Below are 23447 nucleotides of genomic sequence, written 5' to 3'. Positions count from 1 at the left end.
ATTTGATCTTTCCTAAGTGTGTTTAACCCAGTATTAAGATCATCTTATTTCCTTGATCCATATCTGCTGCACAAACACAATCCAGTAAGGTGTTGGATAGAAGAGGGAAGTCAGTTTGATACTGAACATACTCCATGGGTGGGCCATCTGTGATTTATCAAACAATTGATTTATTTTAAAGATCCCTATGTAGCCTAAGATTTAAAATAACAGTAAGGAAAAAGAAAACAATGAGGGGCGCCTGGGTGGCTCAGTCAGTTGAGTGTCCGACTTGGGCTCAGGTCATGATCTCAGGTTTGTGGGTTTGAGCCCCGCATCAGGCCCTGTACTGACAGCTCAGAGCCTGGAGGAGCCTACTTCAGATTCTGTGTCCCTCTCTCTCTGCCCCTCCCCCGCTCGTGCTCTGTCTCTCTCTCTCTCTCCCTCTCAAAAATAAAAATAAGCATAAAAATTTAAAAAAGAAAGAAAACAATGAGATTTTTTTCCTTATTAGATTAACAAAGATTTTTTAGATGAGTTCTATCCAGTCTAATTTATAGAGAAAATGGTTTATACATAGTTGCTGGGAGTATAAATTGGCACAACCATTTTAGAGAATAATTCTACCAAAATACTTCAACATTTTAAGCCCATTTCATGAGTCAGAATTTATGCCAAGAAAATAAATCTGAAATTGAAAAATGTTAAAAGATATTTATTGAAACATTGTTTATAAGAATAAAAAATTTACTGCAGTTTAGATAGTATCTGTCAATAGAGCTAAATACATTATCATATATACAAAATATAAGCTGCCTTAACCAGTTAAAGAGGGCATTTGTATCTGTAGAGAGGTATCAGCAATATATTTTTAAATTTTCAAAGTTAGTCATTGAAATATATATATATATATAATATATATATATGTATTTTGGTTTCAATTGTGTTTTTAAAAATGTCAACCTTAAATATGTGTGGATGAATAACATATACTAAATCAGTAAAACTGATTTCCTTTCATAGAGGAATTATTGTGAGACATTTGAATACTTTCCAGTGAGCATACATTATTCGCTAGAAAAGACAAGTCTTTTCACTTTGAAAAATTCTAGATATTAATTTTTGTTTTTTGTCCTTTGGTCGCTGAAAAAAATTCAACACATAATCATCTGTTTCCCTTTGGCCTCTGATTGTTCATCTATTTTTTATTCATTAGCTCAGTTAACATTTATTAAGCACCTAACATGTGTCCTTTGTCCTGTTCACTGAAGAAACAATATGGAACAATTCATGAATTTTTGTGTCAGCTTTGCAGGTATTCTTCCATCTACCACAAAATTATAAATGTCCTATAACACACTTTTAAAATAATCTCTTTAGGGGTGCTGGGGTGGCTCAGTGGGTTAAGTGACCAACTCTTGGTTTTGGGCTCAGGTCATGATCTCAAACATGAGTTCAAGCCCCACATCAGTTTCTGTGCTGTCAACACAGAAGCTGATTGAGATTCTTTCTTTTCCCCTCTCTATCCCTCCCCAGCTTGTGCTCTCTCTCAAAATAAATAAATGAATCTTTCAAAAAATACAAAATAAATAAATTAAATAAATAAATAAATAAAATAAGACAAAACAATCTCTTTCGGGGCTCCTAGGTGGCTCAATCGGTTCAGTGTCTGACTCTCAGTCTCAGCTCAGGTCTTGATCTCAGGATCATGAGTTCAAGTCCCACATTGGGCTCCATACTGGGTGTGAAGCCTACCTGATTTTTTTTTTAAATAAAAGAAAAGAAAATAATCTTTTTAGTGTCTAAGTTCTTGCTGACAATATGCCAAGGTTTCAAAGAACACCTTTACATTCAAGTTATTTATTGCTAGTGTGGTGATTTTTGAACTTTTGGAATTCAAGACTTATGTTCAAATACTAGAATATGCATTGGAATGGATTTTACAATTCAAAGCCCGCTAAAGGTGTAAGCAATAACTTCAGGAATATTAAGGTCTTAGTATATCTATAAAGGTATCCAAAATATCCAATTGGGATAAGCTGGTCACACAGTTCTCACTGAGCATGGAGTCAGTGTTGGAGCAGAATATACTCTAATAACACCTCAGAGGTTGACTATATTGATACAAGCACATATGTAATCCATGGAGGATATATACATAAATACACTGACACAATGCATACTCATATATACATATTTGGGGATAATGTGCACCCTTCATTATTGATTTGAAGTTTTTGTATATATCACAAACAGAAAGTTGCATGGTAGACGACCTAGGTGAGTCAACATTCCATCAGGACAGACATCAATAAGAGCTTGCTGAATAGCTTTCAGTGGACCAGTGTCTGATGACTGGTCCACTGGTCCACTGGTCCAGCAGGGTAAGGTGCTGGCTCAGAGTTTCAGTGGTGACTCTGAGAATATAGGATTGTCAAAAATGTAAATTTGTTTTCAATAGAGTCAATTGAGATCTTTGTTCATATATTTTTTTAAGGGACTGCTGGTACTTGGTAAAAAAAAAAAAACTCATTGGGATGGTTCATTCAAGGAATACTTGACTCTTTTCCAAAGCTGTTTATACCTTTCCCACAGAAAGTCTCACAGACATAATCTGCCATTCTCCTTTTTTCATTTTCCTACCATTAATCAAATGACACGTGAAGAGAAGAACAGAGGTGGAAGGGGAGAAGTAAAAGAAGATATTAGTAAAGAAGACAAGAGAAAATACAGATAAAAAATTGAATATGGGTACACAAACCACAGTTTCTCCATCTATCAATACGAGAATTTCAGGATATTTGCTGTCCATAATGGCCACACTTGGGAAAGAGTTCTTTGGAAGAAATACAACCGTGTGTGGTTTGAGTGTTAAAAACCAGACAACAGGCCCAAGATGGAGTCGTTTATGCTAAGCCCATGTCCCAAAACCGAGACTTATAGTTTCGGCACTTCCAGAAATGGAATCTTAAACCAATCAGCTAGGTATCCCCCAATCAGCACTAGATAGGCCCCTGCTATCCCCTAAAGGGAAGTGACCTAGGAATAACCAGCTCCCTTTTTTTGTTTAGTATAACTTCCGGCTCCTGCTCCCATCAGCCTATAAATGTCTTTCATTTAGTAAAGCTCCTCAGAGCTCCTTTCTATCTGCTAGATTGGATTCTGCCCCTATTTGAATCGATTGTTGCTCAAATAAACTCTTAACGTTAATAAACTTCAGTTTATCTTTTAACTTAAGCTATAATTACCTTCTGGGATCTGGGAGACATTGCTCACTTGAAAAATTTATACGCTTGACATTGGGAGCTAAAGGTTCTAGTCCAAGCCATCTCAAAACGCTGTGCAATCAAGAGTACATTATTTGTCCTACCAGTGTGCTTCAGTGTCCCTATTTATTAAAAACAAAAAGGGAAACAACCCCTAACCCGCCCATCCCACATGCCTAATGTGAAAATATGAGACACACTGGGTACATGAAAGTGCTTTGAAAGATTCAAAACTAACTGTAAAATTTAGACTCTAAAACCAAATAAAGATTCGGGGGAGGGGGAGTCGTTGTTGACTGAGCAAAATATTTCCACTACACCATTAATGGATGAGTTCAGTTAATAAAAGTGTGTGACTTGTGAAGAAATGGATTGGTATTAATTATAAAAATTATATTATAATTAATGCACTCATTAATGATCTACCAATCAATATCAATTGAAGGTTTATTATTTTAAGGAGAATGGGCAATTAGCAATTTGACACCATGAAAAAGAGATAACCAACTGACTGATGGGTCCCCATCAAGTTTAATTTTAATTTGTTTTAAAAGTATCTTCTTTAGGAGTGAATTTAAATGCACGTTGCTCTCTCTCTTTTCAGAAAATGAATATATATGTTGTTTAAAAAGCATATCTGAATGACAAAGAATGAAGTCTGGCATATGTAACAAGAAATGAGCACATCTTCTAAATGGGCTCGATGGTATGGTATAAGTTCCATTCTCTCACAAAGTAATATAACGGATTGCTCTTTAAATTAAGTGAATTTGTATGTCCGCTTTCTCTTAATGGAATCAGTTTTGATATACTCTTTGTTCGCGCTGTTAGGAGCTTCAGTCTAAGGGTTCTTTGTATTAACTTTTTAAAGTTACATTACAAAGAGGTTTTAAGATTTCCCAACAGGCTTCTATTTAACCAAAGCTTTTGATCTCAAACCTGCTGGGACCTAGTGAAATCCTTACCAATTCTCCAGTAACTCCTCACTATTGGAATTTGAAAAGACCCACCTGAAGGATTGAACTCCCGGTATGGTTTCAGCCATCCTTTAGATCACTCTATTTAAGCAGACAGCAAGGGGGTCCAGTGCACCCTTTGTGATCTGCTAAGCAGCCTAAGGTGTCCTTTGCATAAGTTGTACTCCTAAGGAAATAAAAAATCAGGAGGACACAGACCTATATTCCTTATTTCCTGCTATCTTCAGTTAAAAGGGGATTGCAGGGGGTCTGCTTAACATCTTTTGCTACCTAAATACCTTTTGGACATGGGAAGTCAATAAAAGAACTTCCATTGCATCCATTACCCTACTGCAGTGCATAACAAATTAGATTTAAAAGGCTACTTTTTCCCCCTTACAGCTATTTCCATCATTTTCTTTAAAATTTCAATTTAGTGTTGAGTGACAGAATATTCTATAATATACTTTAAAACTCTATAATGCCAATTATGCTAGCAGAGCATTATTTCCAAAGAATTAGGCTTTATTATTGTAGACAAATTATAGTTTAAGAGACCGGATAGAGAATTGATTATGTTTAAAATCTGTTAAATATGAAACTAGATAAAGTAAGCATTGTTTTTGAGTAACTCTTCTTTAAATATACATGTGCATTCGTTTTTTATTTGGCCCCCAATTCCCATTTTTAGAAAGGAAAATTCAACTGCATTCAAAGTTCGAATGCATTCAAAAAATTCGAAAATTCAACTGCCTTCAAAGTATCAGTGCCACCTATTAACCTATTTTGAGAAAGGGTAGAATAAAATTCTCCATTGTAATATTCAAATGTTTTTATTTGTTTCACTTCAAAACTTCATTGTGCAGAAATAATAGGGCATTTAACCAATGAGTGTGGAAACAATAAAACTTTGTAAAGAACACAGTATTTGCTGTTGTATGTAAAAAGAACAGATTTACCCATGGGAACTTCTTCTATGTGACTATCTTTACCTTTCTATTCATGTGATGCAAAACCTCTTCATTATTTAAAAATTTTTTTGGCTTGAAGGAGAGCAAACTATGGGACCCTAAAATATGCCACTTTGGCAAGTGGGTTATTTTGAGCTGAAGGTGACCAAGATCCAGCAGACTAAAGAAAAACCTTTTCCTCTCCTTGACTCCCCAAAATGATATAGATAGGGGGCTTGATCCAGAAAGAAAGTGATTATCAGAAAGCTATTGTAGCTTTTATCTGAAAGACCTATCTGTATGGCAGAACAAACATCTACTTAACCAAACATCTGCTTTTCTTGTTGCCTAATGAATTGCCTTCCTTTCCTTTAAAGACCAGGCCCCTATCTCATTCCTTAGTTCAGGATGGCATATAAGCCTCAGCTGTTTGACTTGCCCTTGGGTCTCATATTTTTATGGGGCTCCTGTACATGTGCAATTAAATTTATTTTTCTCTTGTTAATCTGTCTTATGTCAATATAATTATGAGACCAGTCATGGGGTGGCTCAGTCAGTTAAGTGTCCAACTCTTGATTTCAGCTCAGGTCACGATCTCATGGTTCATGAGATCAAGCCCCATGCTGGGCTCTGCACTGACAGTGCGGAGCTTGCTTGGGATTCTCTCTCTCCCTCTCTCTCTGCTCCTCCCCTGCTCTCTTGCTCTTCCTCTCAAATTAAATAAATTAACTTAAAAAATTTCTTAGACCAGCCAACAAACCTAGAAAAGTAGAGAAAAAAATTTCTTCTCCCTTATAGACTTTATCTTGATAAAGAGAGATCTACTTACTCTTATGCTGTCATTGATTCAGATGTTATTATCCCTGACAAAGCCTCAAATTAGCTTTATGCCAAAGAGCTAGAAATAAATATATAAGTATTTCCAGGCACTGTTAAATTCAGTGCTTACTGTTTGAAGGAATACTCTCTCATGCCACCATATAACATCTATTACTAAACATTAAGGGGATTGGTATCACAGTGATTTCCTCCTCTTTGAGATCTGATTAACTACAGAAAGCAGCTTGGAACAATCTCAATTCTGAATATATGGTAGGGTTGTCAAGGGATGTGTTCGATTTGGGTTTCAGAAACGTTACCATACTTGTAGAAGATGACATAATTCCATATCTCAACTTCTTAATTTCCATAAACATTTGTTACATATCTGATTGGTAGGTATTTATGAGTAGTTGCCTGATGGAATATCATTTTCTGCAGTTCATAGTCACTTATTATCATAGTAACAGTTCATAGTTAAAATAGATAAGATGCTATGAATTCTTTCTCTGGGGAAAGAGGGCTCAAAGTCTTACAGAAATGTGAGCATGGTGGGAATTATAGAAAATGGTTTCTGATTTTTATGGATAATATAAGTGTTAACTTATTATATGTTGTGTTATGGCAATCCCCAGCTTGTTTGTAAAAAAAAAAAATACTGTGCATTTTTATGTACAGGAAAAAGATTTAACAAAGTATTTCTCCTAATCCCAAATTGACTCTATTTTTTTCTCTGATTTATAGCGTAAATAGTTTTGGAGATAGTTACTCTGGAGTATCTATCAGCTGAAAAAAATGTGTGTCACCTATGATCAAGAAATTGTACTTCCAAAAATTTGACCTTTAGGAATACTTAAAACATTGGTACAGCTGTAGTGAGAAGGATGGTCACTATTGCATCATGTGTGAGAATAAAAACTGCAATCTAAATGCCTATCAACACTGCATTGCTAACAAGATATCCATCGTCCATGGCAGCAGCATGGCCATAGTTGCTGGCCTACCAAGTGCTAAACAGCACCTCTTCTTTCCACACAGAAACTATTTTTGGGTAGATGTTGTTACCATCACATTTTATGGGTTTAGGAAGTGAAGTCCAGAGAAATTAAGTAACATGTCAAAAATCACAGAATTACTAATGGTAGAACTAAAATTCAGATCCAACCGAGACATTTGGTTCAGAGCCCATAAATCCCTTACTATAATACTTATACATATTCAAAGAATGAGATAGTTTTTTTTTTAATGTTTATTTATTTTTGAGAGAGAGAGAGAGAGAGAGAGAGTGAGCAAGCAGGGGTGGGGAAGGGGCAGAGAGCTTGGGAGACACAAGCTCCAGGCTCCAAGCTGTCAGCACAGAGCCTGATGTGGGGCTTAAACTCTTGAACTATGAGATCATGACCTGAGCCTAAGTTGGGCGCTTAACCAACTGAGACACCCAGGTGCCCCTGTTTTGTTTTGTTTTGTTTTGTTTTGAAGAATGAGACAGTTTTAGACATCATGAAAGAGAAGAGATTTCTAAGAAATATTAAATATGGGACGCCTGGGTGGCTCAGTCGGTTGAGCGGCCGACTTCGGCTCAGGTCACGATCTCACGGTCTGTGAGTTTGAGCCCCGCATCAGGCTCTGTGCTGACAGCTCAGAGCCTGGAGCCTGCTTTGGATTCTGTGTCTCCCTTGCTCTCTGCCCCGCCCCCCCCCGCCCCATGCCCTGTCTCTCTCTGTCTCAGAAATAAATAAACATTAAAAAAAATTTTTAATATTAAATATAATTTTAAAAAATGAAATCACAAAGAGGAATTATAGTATGCTCTCATTTTGGTAAAAATTATGTCCATGTACATTAGAATATGAAGAGAAAAGTTTGAAGGAATATTCACCAGACTGGTGCATAAGAGTTTCTGCAGGACTCTTAGTTTCTACTTTGTATATTTCTGTAATATTTAGATATTTTATGTATATAAATATATATATATGATAAACCATAATGATAGTTCTTTAAAGATATCAATGTATAATTAGCAGAATCAATAAAAGCAATGAATTATTTTTTCAACATATGCAGCATTATTTTCAACATCTCTAGTGCTGGCAGTCAATTTACCTTTTTTATAACAAAGCAGAAATAAATTATATCACATAGAATTTTCATACCATGGACATTAATTATCACAGGGCGATGGTGTTCTGTGATTTAAAAAAACAACACTGAGAGTGTTTTCCTTGCGTAAGCAAGTTTTACAAGTGACTTATCTTATAACTATTGTATAAAGCTCTGTTATATCGATAGAGTTATACTTCTTTTTATTTCACATTTGCTATGTATAACACAATATTTAGTCTTTTACAGTTTTGGGGAAAGGAAGATTCTCACACCCTTTCTAATGCATAAAATGCTTACTACTTTTGCATTTATAAATTGTTTACACAGGCAGACATTGCATCCAGGTTCCTAGGAAGGGAAAACAAATCTGTGCATTCGATTCTGAAGTTACAAATGATATTTGATACACTGCTGGGCTAAACACAGGGTTTGGGCTGACTCTGGCTCTACTTCTTGCATTTCAGCTTTGAAAAAAAAATCAGTCATGGGTAATGCCTTCAAAAATTCTAATCCAAAGCTTTGCTTATGGATATCATATGATTTTAAAAGGTAATAAAGAACATTCCCTGTAATCAAGGGTGAGTCAAGGAAAATGGCATACAAGGGAGTAAGTCAGCCAGACAAAAACTTGACCCAACACCAAGCTCATTGTCAGAACCACAGCTGCCGCATCAACCAATGAGACCTGAACGGGAGGCAGCCAGGAAGTCAGGTGCCGGGGCTGGAAAGACTCTGTTCCAGATCCATTGGCAGTTGGCCCTTCAGCTGCTGTACATCCCCAGTGTGGGCCCAGGGGTGTTGGATCTGGTTTTAGATCACAGGAAGGGAGTGAAATACAATCAATATTGTCAACAGCAAGGCTCTCAAGTTAGTACTGATAACGTATTCACGGGAAGATACTCTGTTTCGCTCTTTGGGTTCTGTGGGGAAGGAGGGCCCATGGAGAATGCATGTAGCAATTCTGAGGACATAATCGACCCCTCTGCTCATAGGACCTGGTTATGGAGCTCAGTTTTCCTTTAACCCTCAATTCCTGCAGATAGCACGTTTTATTTACTAAGCAGGGCCTTGCAAACTATGGCGAGAGAAGCGAATACCAGGTTTAAAGGAGAGGTGTGGTTAGAGGGAACGTGATACTCGGGTTTTAAAAAGAAAATGGGTTTTTGAATTTGGCATTATGAACAGAGAGCTGTCATGTTTCTTTCACTCAATAGAGAAAATAAGTGACCCTTGCTGTGATTAGCAACTTGCTGTGTCTGTTTAGTGTCAGGAATGCTGCTAACATCTGATCAAAATTGAAATCATAGATCACCTCTTCAAACAAAAATGTCTAAACAGAGAAGAATACATCTTTATGTCAAGTCAATGTATAACACCTTTGAAGCTCAGGAGTGTCCTGCTTGCATAAAGCAGGCGTTTCATAAATGTTGAAAACTGAATATGACTTACTGAATCTTGAGTTTGTCTAGTCACCCAGTCGTGTGGCCTCCAGGTTTATACTGTTATACTCTCACTTTGGTGGTGAGACTTTGTATGCAAACTTTATGAAAATGTTCCGTATTGATAACTATATTAGTCCACTGTAGTGAATAGCACCTGGTATGGGACACTGAATGTAGTATGTTCTCAATAAACGTTTGTTAATTTTAATAATCATCACTAGGAATTGTGAGGCATTCTGGGAAGTATGAGACATATTGTAAGATCCTGACTTTTAGTGGAAAATACAGAAGGTACAGGACAAACACAAATGAAATATGATAGAAATATACTAACATACACAGAATTAAAAATGTCAAATACACATGCACAAAGAGAGGCATTTGTAGTGGCCAAGAGATTAACTTTCCAACATGGTTCTTTTTTTTTTTTTTTTATGTTTATTTATTTTTGAGAGAGAGAGTATGAGTGGGGGAAGGACAGAGAGAGAGGAAGACACAGAATCCAAAGCAGGCTCCGGACTCCCAGCTGTCAGCACAGAGCCCGATGCGGGGCCTGAACACACATGGCAAGATCATGACCTGAGCTCAAGTCGGACGCTCAACCGACTGAGCCCCCAGGTGCCCCCAACATGGTTCTGATGGAGGAGATGGATTTATGATAACAGTTGACATTTATTAAACACTTACTCTTGGCCAACCACAATATTAATAGCTTTTGGTATATTGATTATCTCGTTAAATTTTCACTACGGCTGTACTATTATTATTTCCACTTTACAGATGTGAAAACTGGGCCTCAAATTTCAAAATCATTGCCCAAGGTGGGTAGGGAGGCAAGCCAAGGTCCGCAGCCAGAAAACACTATGATCTGAATGCTTGTTTTGTGTCCCCCTCCAAATGCAGATGTTGAAATCCTAATGCACGATGTGATAATATTAGGAGGCAGGGCCCTCAAGAGGTGATTAAGTCATGAGAGTGGAGCCGTCACAAATGGGATTAATACCCCCCCTCACCCCTTCAACCGTGTGAGAACACAAGGAGAGGATGGCTTTCTATGAACCAGAAAACAGGCCTTCGCCAGAATCGGTGCTGGCACCTTGATCTTGGACATCAGTCTCCAGAAGTGTGAGAAATCAGTATCTGCTGTTTTTAAGTTAATCCTGTCTGTGGTGTTGTTATAGCCCTCCAAACGGACAAAGACAATATATGACAATATGGAAGAATAGTAATTTTACAGTCATAGGACTGGGGGTACTGGAGCATTGTTCAGGCCTAACAACAGCTGCACATTCAGGACTCAGGTGGAAACTGATACATCGCTTGGCGAAGAATGCGCCTCTGGAGATCCAGTTATCTTGTCTTCTCAACAACAGTGTCTGCAGCTTCCTATTGTTGAGTGTTACCATCCTCGTGGGTCCTTGTGACCCTCTCTGTTGGTAGCTCTTCTGCTGCTTCACACTTGTACACTCCCGAGACTCCTTTCTCCCCCTGACTTCTAGGCAACCAAGCCTTCCTTTGCCTCGTGATCCCTGCTCACTTCCTGCTTCCTGTGAGGATGCATTTCAGTCTCTGAACCTCTCTCACTGTGGCCTTCCCTGATGTCTTGAATTCACGTGTCTCTGAGACTGGCTTAGAGGTCAGCTGGCATGCAATCATTCCCCTGGGGAGAAGTCCTGTCTCCTCAGGCACCCCAGAGATCCAGGCCCTGACGGGAGACAGCAGCCTTTGGGAAAAGTACTTCTCTGAATTGAACTGAATCTGCATGACCAGGTGTGATGGTTAATTTTCTGTGTCAACTTGGCTAGGTTAGGGTACCCAGTTTTTTGTGTGAAACAGCAGTCTACATGTTGCTGTGAAGATATTTTGTAGATGTGATTAACGTTTAAATCAGTAGACTTTGAGAAAAGCAGATTACTGTCCATAATGTAGCTAGCCCTCATCCAGTCAGTTGAAGCCTTAAGAGAAAAGATTGAGGTCCCTCCACAAAGAAGGAAGTCGGCCTCCAGACTGCCTTCGTTATCAAGATGCAGCATCAACTTTTTCCTGGGTCTCCAGCCTGCTGCCTGATCCGTAGATTGCAAACTCGCTAGGCCCCACAATCTCCTGAGCCAATTCCTTAAAATAAATCCCTCTCTCTTTCTACGTATATTCATATCCCCTTGGTCTGTTTCCCTGGAGAACCCTAATAGACCAGGGTAGTGGGCTCAAAAAGATAGTGAGCTCTGATAAGAAAAGGCACTGTATCGAATATAATCAGAGATTATAAGAATGGAAACTAACTAGTTGATCTGAGAAATGAGTGACAAGACTAAGAATACCTTAAATAAATAAACATGAGATGGCTTTGAATTGGCACATGGAATATCAGACAGTCAATCATATGAAAAGTTTCATTATATCTGAAGTTACCGCTTCCAATGAGATAAAAACGAGAATGACTTAGTATAATTTCAGCTTGAGAAAAGGAAAGGGAACTTAGTTTTATTCAGCATCTACTAGATGCCAGGCCCTTTTATGTACAGAAAGTCATCACTTAATTAACATTTAATTTCACAATATTGAATTATCACCGTAGAATTTCATTTATACCATTTAATAATCACAATATCCTGCAGAGTTGGACCCTGAGATTTAACGAGGTCCAGTAACTTGCCAATGGTTACTCAGAAAGCAAGAGATGACTCTCTTCTTGACTAAGATACCCAGACAGAGTCGCTCATTACTTGCTTGAATGGACTGAACTCGCCTTCACCTCAGGACTGCCATGCATGCTGTACCCTTGGCGTGGAAACTTGACCCTGCTTCAGGGTTTTTTTTCTTTATATCTTTTAAATTGCAGCCTGAACGTTCTCTTTAGGGACTCATTTCTCTCTTGCCCCGGACTGAATCAGGACCACTTATAGCTGCAAGCTCCCGATCATTTTTTTCATAGTATCCATTTGTGTGCGAGCATTTCTTGAAATGAGTTTTCTGGACTGGACTGTAAGTTGCATGAGATCAAGAAATGCAGCTATTTTGTTCATCATTTTATCTCTGGGCCCTAGCGAAGTACTTTGAATGTGGTAATGACTCAGTGACTATATATTAAGTAAAGTAATGTGAGTGAATTTGCAACCAAATCTGTCTGAGGCTGCAGTCCATGCTATCTTCCTTTGCATCACATGGCTTTCTGATTCCTTCCCTTAAAAATGAACAGGTTTCTGACTTTTTAAAAAATAAACAGGAAAGCACCTGGCCTCCTGTCCCAACCCCTGCCCCAGTTGGAACTCTACATAAGAAGAAGCCCATTTTTAAAACAGCACCTCAATGTCATTTTGCTATTAATAAAATTTTCCCTCTCTAGGCACTAAATGTTGGAATGAGATTTGCCTTTTCTCTATCTCTGTTTTAGCCCAGCAAACCAAGTTTTCAAACATGCATACAGAATGTGTGACAGTCATTTTTTGATCCATGGTAAAGGTTTTAAAGAAACTATTAAAGCAGGCATCTCAAATATATCTTGGAATCAGTACTGATTAGTCCATGAAAAATCAGAAACGTCGGGAAATATCCTCAATAAGCTTAGGTGAGAACACTAGTTGAACCTCTATATTTAAGACATTCCAACTAAATGGATCAAAACTTAGGAATGTATGTTTATTGATGATGAATGGTATGTAAATCTGTTATATTTTACAGGATACAAAATATTCAGACCGTTCAACATCAGATTGAAGCTCAATGACATGGGTTTTTTAATGCCTGAATTCTGCCGGTGCTAAAAGTCCAAGTGCATAAAATGAAAGAAAATCACATATTCTACACTTTCTATTTGCCCTACCCATTTACTAAAGTGTCTCTCAGATTTCAAAGGTTTAAGCATCAGATGTTTTACCATACTTATAACATCTGCTTCAAACTGATCAGGTAACCTTGAAGAGTATTCATGTATTGAAAGTTTAGTTACAAGTTTGTACAATCAGTATCTAGAAATATAAGTAAATATATTTATTTGTTTGTTTTAATTTTCAGTAACACATTTAAAATATCTTTCATTATGCAAAGTACAGATGGGATTCAATATTCGACTTTACTTTTCTGAATTCATGTTTTAATTTGTCTAGTTTTATGATTCATCACTAATGGCTCTGCACACACACAATCAAACCTTAATAAATCATTCTTTATCATTTAAGAATATGTTCGGCTAGACGTTACAGAAACCTGAAAACTTGGCTTAAACAATGGAGGTTTCGTTATCTTCCTTAACAAAATGTCTGGAGGAAGGTAGCTGCTGGTCTGGGGTCAATAGTTCAATAATATCAGGACATATTTCAATACAGTTCTCTCGTTTCTTTCCTCAGCTATGTTGCCTTATGGCTACAAGATGGTTGCTACACATCAAGAAAGCCAAAGCTTTCCCAGACATCCTTATTGGCCTTCCAACTCTGTCTCATTGGATAGATCTGTGTCACATGGCCTTTCCTAGCACATGTTAAAAAAGAGACAACAGGTCCAAAACAGAGTCACTTGTGCTAAGCCCCATATAGCAAATCAAGACTTAATATCTAACCTAATTGTAGTTTCGGCCTCTCCCCGGGATGTGACCTTTAACCAGTCAATTTGGAATTACCTGGTCAGCACCAGTAAGGTTATCTGCCCGATAGACCCCTTCTATCCACCATGGAAAGGTGGCCTGGTCTGAAATAATCTACTCTTTGCTAATAACTTTTTTATCCTGCTTCCTTCTGCCCATAGAAGTATTCCATTTTGTATAGCTCATTAGAACTTCTTTCTATCTGGTAAATGGGATTTTGCCTGATTCATGAATTGTTGAATAAAGCCAAAAAGATCTTTAAATTTTACTCAGTTGATTTAGTTTTTTTTAGCGAAGGGTATCAGAAAAGTATTGAAATAGGCCTAGTGCCAATCTGCTCAAAATTCGTATTCTTTTTTTGTAAAGAAGGGAAGGGATGGCTATTGGAGAGTCAATTAATGGTGTCTGCCACAGAACCCATTGGAAACAACCCTTCTTCTGATTAACAGACATACTAAAATTAGTGAAGTCCAGTTGTAGAGGTGGGAGGGATATACGAGGGTGTGAAAAGGGAGGACCTAGAATACCTCTTGCCCTTGCTTTTCTTATCACCTCAAAGTATCATGGTCTTTTTATTTGACAAAGGAAAGCTTAACAAAAACTCTAAACCCCTCATTGTATCCGGGATGAAATAGAGAACTAGAAGGGATCAATCAGTTTTCTAAGATCACAAAATTAGTAGCAGATCTAGAACAAAATCACACATTTCCTGGTTTGGTCCAATGAGCTTTCTTGTGTACCACACCATCATTTTTTATTTGTCTGACTTTGGTTGCTGCATAATTTATCCTAAGGGAAGTCAGTAATTGTGCTGTCACTGAATTCTAACTATTCATTTTAGCTGTTCTTCTCCAAGTAGAATTCCCCAAACTATTATGTCCAAGACTTCCTTACAACTAGTTATAGAAACATGATATAGAAACATGATGTAGGCTAACGAGGTTTCAATGTGTTAGACCTAATTCACACAACTTTGCTGAGATGAATGAAATATTTGGACTTCCTATGATTTCAAATTGCGTTTATGATTTCTACTTACCGTGTTTCACTTTCTAATTTTTCCCCTATTCCTATTTAGATTGCTTGCATTTCCCCCTTTTTTGTTATTAAATGGGAACCATATTTTCTATTTCTAGTCTTCCATTTTTTTTAACAAGAACACTTGAAATACTTGTTTTAATTTCCAATCACTACACTCCTCTACCATCAATATCTTATTTCGCTTCTCTTTGTTTTGTCTCCTAAACGAAGTTATTATATTTTTACTGCAGTATTTATTTCGATTTACCCACATATTTACTAAATTATTTGATTCGTGTCTCTCCTTTCTTCTGGTTCAATGTTCTTCTTACTGAAGAACATCCTTTAGTGGTTCTTTCAGTAAGGAATCTGAAAATGGTCAACCCTATCAGTTTCTACTCAACAATCTCTTTATCATCTTCTTCTCCTTTAATTATAATTGATTTGAATATAAAATTTTAAAGTGACAGTTGTTTTTTCCACAGCATTTTTGAGTATCTTCTTCCATTTTCTGCTGGTTCTATTTTATTGATGCAAAGTTTGCTTCAGCTAATTGTACTTTAGTTAATCTAAGTTTTCTTTCCAGTTTCTTTTAATATATATGTATTTTTAAATTTAGCATTATTTATTTCTATTATATTGTATCTAGATATGGGTTTGTTTGTATTTATTTCATCCCCTATAATTCATTTATTTGCATTCATTTATTTATTTATTTTAAGAGAGACAGACAGAGAGAATGAGTGGGGGAGGGTCAGAGAGAGAGGGAGAGAGAGAATCCCAGGCAGGCCCCACACTGTCATTGCAAAGCCCTAGTCGGGGCTCAAACCCATACACCGTGAGATTGTGACCTGAGCCAAAACCAAGAGTCGAACACTTAACTGACTGAGCCACCAGGAGCTCCCTTCTGTGATTCTTATTAGGCATATGTTTGACCATCTCATTCTTTCCTTCATGTCTCTCAGCAGTAAGAAAATCGCATTTGATCTCCTTCCTTCTGTACTAATTAGGGATAATTTCTTCCTTTGACATGTCTTCCAGTTTATGCAATGGCTCTTTAGCCACTGAGCAGCTCATCCATTGAGGATTTTCATTTCAATGAACATATTTTTAAATTTCTTCAAGTTTTATTTGGTTATTTTTCAAGTTTGCCTTTCCTTTTTTAAAATTATATTTTGTTTCATTTTCATAGCTATTCCTTCTCTAATCGATTTTATCATTCTAAACATACTATTTTGTAGATTCTTGTGGATTACTTTATTACATTAAAGTCATAAGGGTACTAGCCTTTCTGTTGTGTCCCCTGATTCTCCCTTTCAGAAATCTGTTTTCTTGTGTGGCTTGTCATTTTGGTATTGTGGGTTTTTCTTCAGCTGTAAGATTGTTGAGACCCCAGGCTGTGCCAGAGTCCTTATACCTAGGTTCGGGATTTGGCTTTGTCAAGTTCACTTTGTTTTTTCCTGTACATCATATTCTTTATTTGAGATTTTCAAATAACTCCGTATGAATGGACACTTGCATAAGGCTCATCTTTGGGGGTTTAATATTTGCTGAGAATTTATTTCTTCCCCTGTAGCAAGCAGAAGCAAATATTCTTGCTGCTTACCTAAACCAGTATCTTCCACAGTGACTGTCTTGTCAGATATGTGCTTATCACTCTGACCACAAATTTCTTCTTTATTTCTGAAGCAATTTCATTTTCCTTTCAAACTTCACTATGTATTATAATTTTTGTTATATTGTATCCAGCATCCCCACAATTTAGGAGAGAAAGATTTATTTGTGTTGCTTCAGCTTGTCATGTTGCTAGAAACAAAAATCCCATGATTGTTATTATATGATTGTGAATGCATTTTATTAAAACATTGTCGAAAGACTGCTACCGTCTTTACTGTTCTTGCCTTTTCTATACCTTTTAAGAACAGAATCGTATGGCTGCTAGAATCAAATCCTCAAGTAATCTGAGTTGCCACTTTTTCATATTGTTTTTACATACCTGATTTCCATATTTTAGATTACGTTTATGGCATAGAGATAGAATGAAATAATTTGTATAGCTTTATATCGGCCAACATACTATTTTCAATTCCTTTAGGCAAAGGAATTTCAGAATTTCATCCATAAAGTTCTTAAACGTTATTTTTCTCTCCATTCCTTTAAGATCCCCATTTTAACAACTTTCTCCCTTCTCCACTCTTGTTGTAACTCTCCAAGGGGGCAAAAATGAGAGGAAGATACTGAAAGAATTTGCGAGAAATAACCAAAAGAACAAAAATTATGTAATAAATTGGCAAAAGGAGAGAAGGACATGAAAACGGTCGAAGAGTAAATTTTTAGGAGTGGAGAAAATAAGATGGGAATGAATAAAGAGGCACTGGACAAATGAAAAGAGAAGGAAGGTAGGAGTGCCGGGATGGAGGAGGTGTAAAGTATTGTGGGTGATAAAAAGAGGAAAACAACAAACTCCTTTATGCCCCTGTGTGCTGGACAGAATATTAGGCACTGTTTATATCTCACGTAGCACCACCAAATGTGTGAACTATGAGTGCTTATGTTATTTCATTTGGTAAATCAGTTCAGTCAGTGAAATTAAATAACTCATCTAAGATCTGAAGGGTTAGTAAAACCCAGAGTCAAAATTCAAACCCAAATCTGTGTTTTCACCAAAAACTGGGGCAGGATTGGAAAGGTCCCTCTCCACCCTCTGTGTGGAACCCAAGACAGATGCCCCTGCTTCTTTTCTTTGGTAGTTAATTACATCTCTGATTAGTATAGGACAAAGGAGAAGCACAGAAGAGAAGGCTGACAGGGTAGAAGGAAATGGCCGGGAGAAAGGAAGATGATTCATTTATAAGCTCTTTGTCCCCTAGAAATGTAATAGGCCTCCTAGGAGGAGACTTTCAGTGTCTGTAGGGACAGCTTGAGTGCCGAAGAAAGCGTTAACCCAGAGGTGAATGGAAACAGAAGTGAAGCATTTTCAGACCTCCCTACTTCAGCAAGCCACAAAAAAAAGTCATAAAAGGTCTTCAACTCCTTCCTCCTCTCCACTCACACTATTATATACTGGCCTGTCCAATATTGCCCTTTAAAACCAAGCCTCCTTCGAGAGCAGTGAATTCACCAGCTGGCATTTCTTCAGCATCAGGACAGTGCATAGGATTCCGTGTCATTCTTACAATACAACTTAAATAGGGTTTGCTGCATTATTCACCAACCCCCACTCCTCCAAAAACACCAAAGCAGTATTATGCAGCAGTTTAAAAGCTAAACAAATACTATATTCCCACTGATGATGCTATATATCTTATCTCCATGTTGCTGGTAGGGGAAGTCACGTTAGATACACAGTAAGGTAAACTCACCTTGTCATTAAAGTTAAACAAACAAACAAACAAAGTCCCTTCCTTTTAAAAAAAAGAAAATTAAAAAAAAATGCTTGCTCATTTTTATCATCATTTTCATTGTGTGATTATTTCCAGAGATGGAAATAAAGGTCATTTTTAATCCCCAAATTCGAGTTTAGTGTTATCTCACATCATCTCTTGATAAATCCATCATTTAATACGGTCTATTGTAATTAGAGACAAGTTTGGAGTTTTCAGTCAAGAATGAGTGTTTCTTCAGGCTCTTAGGTGCAGGAGACTCGGCTAAGTATTTCTGAGGCGGATGGACCTCCCTCTACAAATCTCGAATTGCCCAGGCTTTTGAACTCCTTTTCTCTTTTAAAGCTACCTAGGTTAAAAATTAAGCCCCTACAGTGAAGGGCGCCTGTATTTGCTAGTCCTATTATGCAGCTATACTGAAATGCTTTACAGCTGTCTAAATTAGCATAATTAAATCCACATCAATTAAAAACCTCAATCACCTCTCTCCCCTTCACATGTAGATGGTGACATTTGTCTAAGGTGGGAAATAACAAAGGAACTTTTTAACAGTTGAGGATCTGGCTGAAAAGGAGGGTAATAGGATTGGTCCATTGTCCTGGGTTCACCTTAAGACTGGGAAGCAGTGGTCAATGAGAGCTGTTTGGCCCAAGTAGTATGCAGTTTGCATTTCAATGCTGCTGGCACCGGGGCGGCCATCAGAGATGTGCATTTTACAACAGGCCTTTCCTTCTATGGCTCTTTATCCACCAGTAATGAGGGTAAACAAAGGACCGTTATGACTTTGGGGATGGTGGTTGTTTTTAAACTGGGGAAACTGGTGACCTCAGGATAGTGACACGACTACACCGTGTGGTGCTGGTAAAGAAAATTCCTGGAGATGAAAACTGACGTGGGGTCCAGGGGTTAATTTCTGGAACAGACAAATTTGCATACAAATGAAAAATGATGGGCTTTCCGTTCTCCTAAATTTTCAATGTCATCAGCATCAAACAGCAGCCGGCGCTCCCTTGCCGTTTGAAGAATATTCATTACTTGTAGAAGAAGGGGCACCTTGTTTGGTGTTCAACTCCATGCAGGTCAATGACTTAATTTGTGAAACTTCATCTGGAGGATGTTTCTGGTGCATCTTTGTAATTCTTCCAAATATGGCTTACATGATATTTATTTTTATAATCGTAATTTTTTCTGAAGATACATGGAGTGCCACGTGGTTGACTACATGGAGCATTTACCTTTTTCACCCTCATGAGTTATTTAAGCACATTTAGCCAACCTTTCCTTGTTACAGTATTGGAGAAGATAACAAGCTGGTGTATGTTTAGTTACTGGATACAAGAGACAGGCCAGGCCAATGCTTATAAATTTCTTTAGAGCACATGATACTTGGTCACTCTTATTCTGACTTTTAGTTGTTTTTCTTTTAAAGACTAGTTTTTTTGGAGCAGTTTTAGGTTCTCAGCAAAACTGAAAGGAAGGTACTGAGAGTTCCCATATACCCTGTCCCCCCCCATACATGGACAGCTTCCCCAATAATCGACATCCTAGATGTGCACTTGTTACAACTGATGAACATATACATTGACACCTCACAGTAACCCAAAGTGAAGAGCTTATTTTAGGGTTCGCTCTTGATGTTGTACATTCTATGGGTTTGGACAAATATATAATGGCATATATCACACATCATTATAGTATCGTCTAGTATTAGTTTCACTGCTCTAAATATCCTCTGTGTTCTGCTTATTCATCCCTCTCTCTCTTAATCCCTGGCAACTGCTGATTTTTAAGCTATTTTTGCCTTTCCCAGGATGTTATGTACTTGGAATCATCCAGTATGTAGCCCTTTCAGATTGGTTTCTTTCACTTAGTAATCTGTGCTGAAGTTTCCTTCGCGTCTTTTCGTGGCTTGATCACTTGCTCGTTTTTAGCCCCAAATAACATTCCATTGACTCGGCGTACCACAGTTCATCCGTTCACTTACTGGATCCGTTCACAAGCAACACCTTGGTTGCTTCTTAGGAGCTTTTTTTGATGACATAGTTCAATCCCGCTCATTTTTATAATGTTAGAATAATATAAATATGCAGAAAGAAAAAATCATTCAGGGTTCAAGGTCCCAGGATGACTGCCAGTTACTATTTTAGCGTATGCCCTTCCTCACCCCCCTTTTCCATGCTCTATGACTTAGAAATGGTCAGCCCGTTGCAGGCAAGGATGTGATCTGATGGCTATGGCAGAGCTGGATCTTCTTATTAGCTAAGGCTGCCATCACAGAAATCCTGCTAGTGTCCCTTTCTTATGAGTGCAATACTCTCTCCCTTTTCTACTATGCCACGAGTGTTCCAGAAGACCCCAAACTTCCTGAAATCCCCCAGTCTTCCCTTTTCTACCACACAGATTGCTCAGATGCTGCTGTACATGAGTGAATGTTAAAGTACATCAGAATTCTTGGGGCGCCTGGGTGGCGCAGTCGGTTAAGCGTCCGACTTCAGCCAGGTCACGATCTCGCGGTCCGTGAGTTCGAGCCCCGCGTCGGGCTCTGGGCTGATGGCTCAGAGCCTGGAGCCTGTTTCTGATTCTGTGTCTCCCTCTCTCTCTGCCCCTCCCCCGTTCATGCTCTGTCTCTCTCTGTCCCAAAAATAAATAAACGTTGAAAAAAAAAATAAATAAAGTACATCAGAATTCTTGTTTAAAGTTTAAGATAATATTGAAATGGTTATATTTGTGTAATGAAACAAAACTATTTCCCTCAGTTCCTCAGCTCTTCAGAACTGTAGGATGGATGTCTCGGTGGCCATGCCTGACTCTTCAGGCCCCTCCAATTTGCTTGCATTTCCTGTGGGGAATAGTGATGCTTTTTATTGAGTCATTGAATGCTTTTCAACACCTTACTTCTCTCTAGTGGGTGAGATGCTTCCTTGGCAGTTTATTGTTCTTGTTTTTTCTCTCTATATACTATTAATAAGAAAGAAAAGAATCATGCATAACCTTTAGAAATCTTATAAAAGGAGAAGCTCTCCTTTTTAGGATAAAAAATGATTAAGAACTCCTTTGTAGAAATGGCATTAAGGCAGCTGAATTACTACAATATACAAACCATAAGAGCAATATGATAACATGCACAGGGATAAATGGTATCCGCTTTAACCTGGAACTTCACAATGCAGGTGATATAATCTGGTCGTACAAAATTTCTGGTACAATAAGTGGGCCAGATGGACTTGACAGATATAGGTAGAACTCTGCATTCCAAAGCAACAGAATATACTTTCTTCTCGAGTGCACATGGAACATTCTTCAAGATAGATCACATACTGGGTCACAAAACAGCCCTTCATAAGTATAAAAGAATTGAGATCATACCATGCACACTTTCAGACCACAATGGTATGAAACTTGAAATCAACCATAGGAAAAAGTCTGGAAAACCTTCAAAAGCATGGAAATTAAAGAACACCCTATTAAAGAATGAATGGGTCAACCAGGCAATTAAAGAAGAAATTAAAAAATACACAGAAACAAATGAAAATGAGAATACAACAATCCAAACACTTTGGGATGCAGCGAAGGCAGTCCTGAGAGGAAAATACATTGCAATCCAGGCCTATCTCAAGAAACAAGAAAAATCCCCAATACAAAATCTAACAGCACACCCAAGGAAATAGAAGCAGAACAGCAAGACACCCCAAGCCCAGCAGACGAAAAATAATAAAGATCAGAGCAGCAATAAACAATATAGAATCTGAAAAAACTGTAGAGCAGATCAGTGAAGCCAAGAGTTGGTTTTATGAAAAAATAAACAAAACTGATAAACCTGTAGCCAAGCTTCTCAAAAAGAAAAGGGAGATGACCCAAATAGATAAAATCATGAAGGAAAATGGAGTTATTACAACCAATCCCTCAGAAATACAAGCATTATCAGGGAATACTATGAAAAATTATATGCCAACAAACTGGACAACCTGGAAGAAATGGACAAATTCCTAAGCACTCACACACTTCCAAAACTCAAACAGGAAGAAATAGAAAACTTGAACAGACACATAACCAGCAAAAAAATTGAATCAGTTATCAAAAATCTCCCAACAAATAAAGAGTCCAGGACCAGATGGCTTCCCTGGGGAATTCTCCCAGACATTTAAAGCAGAGATAATACCTATTCTTCTCAAGCTGTTCCAAAAAAATAGAAAGGGAAGGAAAACTTCCAGACTCATTTTATGAAGCCAGCATTACTTTGATTCCTAAACCAGACAGACCCAGCAAAAAAAGAGAACTACAGGCCAATATCCCTGATGAATATGGATGCAAAAATTCTCAATAAGATACTAGCAAATAGAATTCAACAGCATATAAAAAGAATTATTCACCATGATCAAGTGGGATCCATTCCTGGGATGCAGGGCTGGTTCAACATTTGCAAATCAATCAACGTGATACATCACATTAATAAAAGAAAAGATAAGAACCATATGATCCTGTGAATCGATGCAGAAAAGGCACTTGACAAAATTCAGCAATGTTTCTTAACAAAAACCCTCGAGAAAGTCGGGATAGAAGGAACATACTTAAACATCACAAAAGCCATTTATGAAAAGCCCACAGCTAATATCATCCTCAATGGGGAAAAACTGAGAGTTTTCCCCCTGAGATCAGGAACACGACAGGGATGTCCACTCTCACTGCTGTTGTTTAACGTAGTGTTGGAAGTTCTAGCATCAGCAATCAGACAACAAAAGGAAATCAAAGGCATCCAAATTGGCAAAGATGAAGTCAAGCTTTCACTCCTTGCAGAAGACATGACACTCTACATGGAAAACCGGAAAGACTCCACCAAAAGTCTGCTAGAACTGATACATGAATTCAGCAAAGTCGCAGGATACAAAATCAATGTACAGAAATCAGTTGCATTCTTATACACTAATAATGAAGCAACAGAAAGACAAATAAAGA

At 37.8% G+C, this 23447-nt stretch overlaps 1 protein-coding gene across 11 annotated transcripts in view; it reads left to right on the top strand.

Moving 5' to 3' along the window:
• Positions 1–23447, top strand: part of QTMAN (queuosine-tRNA mannosyltransferase) — a 466550-nt gene that overhangs the window by 425583 nt on the left and 17520 nt on the right. Inside the window, exon 15 of one of the 11 annotated variants that reach the window (XR_015255199.1) lies at positions 3850–3951. The exons of the other annotated variants lie outside the window; for them this stretch is intronic. The gene's annotated coding sequence lies outside the window, so the exon portion shown is untranslated. The remainder of the gene's footprint in view (positions 1–3849; positions 3952–23447) is intronic. 11 annotated transcript variants of the gene reach the window in all.

The sequence above is a fragment of the Puma concolor genome, chromosome C1 (genome assembly GCF_028749965.1).
Source record: "Puma concolor isolate L17-30 chromosome C1, mPumCon1.1.hap2, whole genome shotgun sequence".
Lineage (NCBI taxonomy): Eukaryota > Metazoa > Chordata > Mammalia > Carnivora > Felidae > Puma > Puma concolor.
This window is presented reverse-complemented; position numbering and strand designations above follow the sequence as displayed.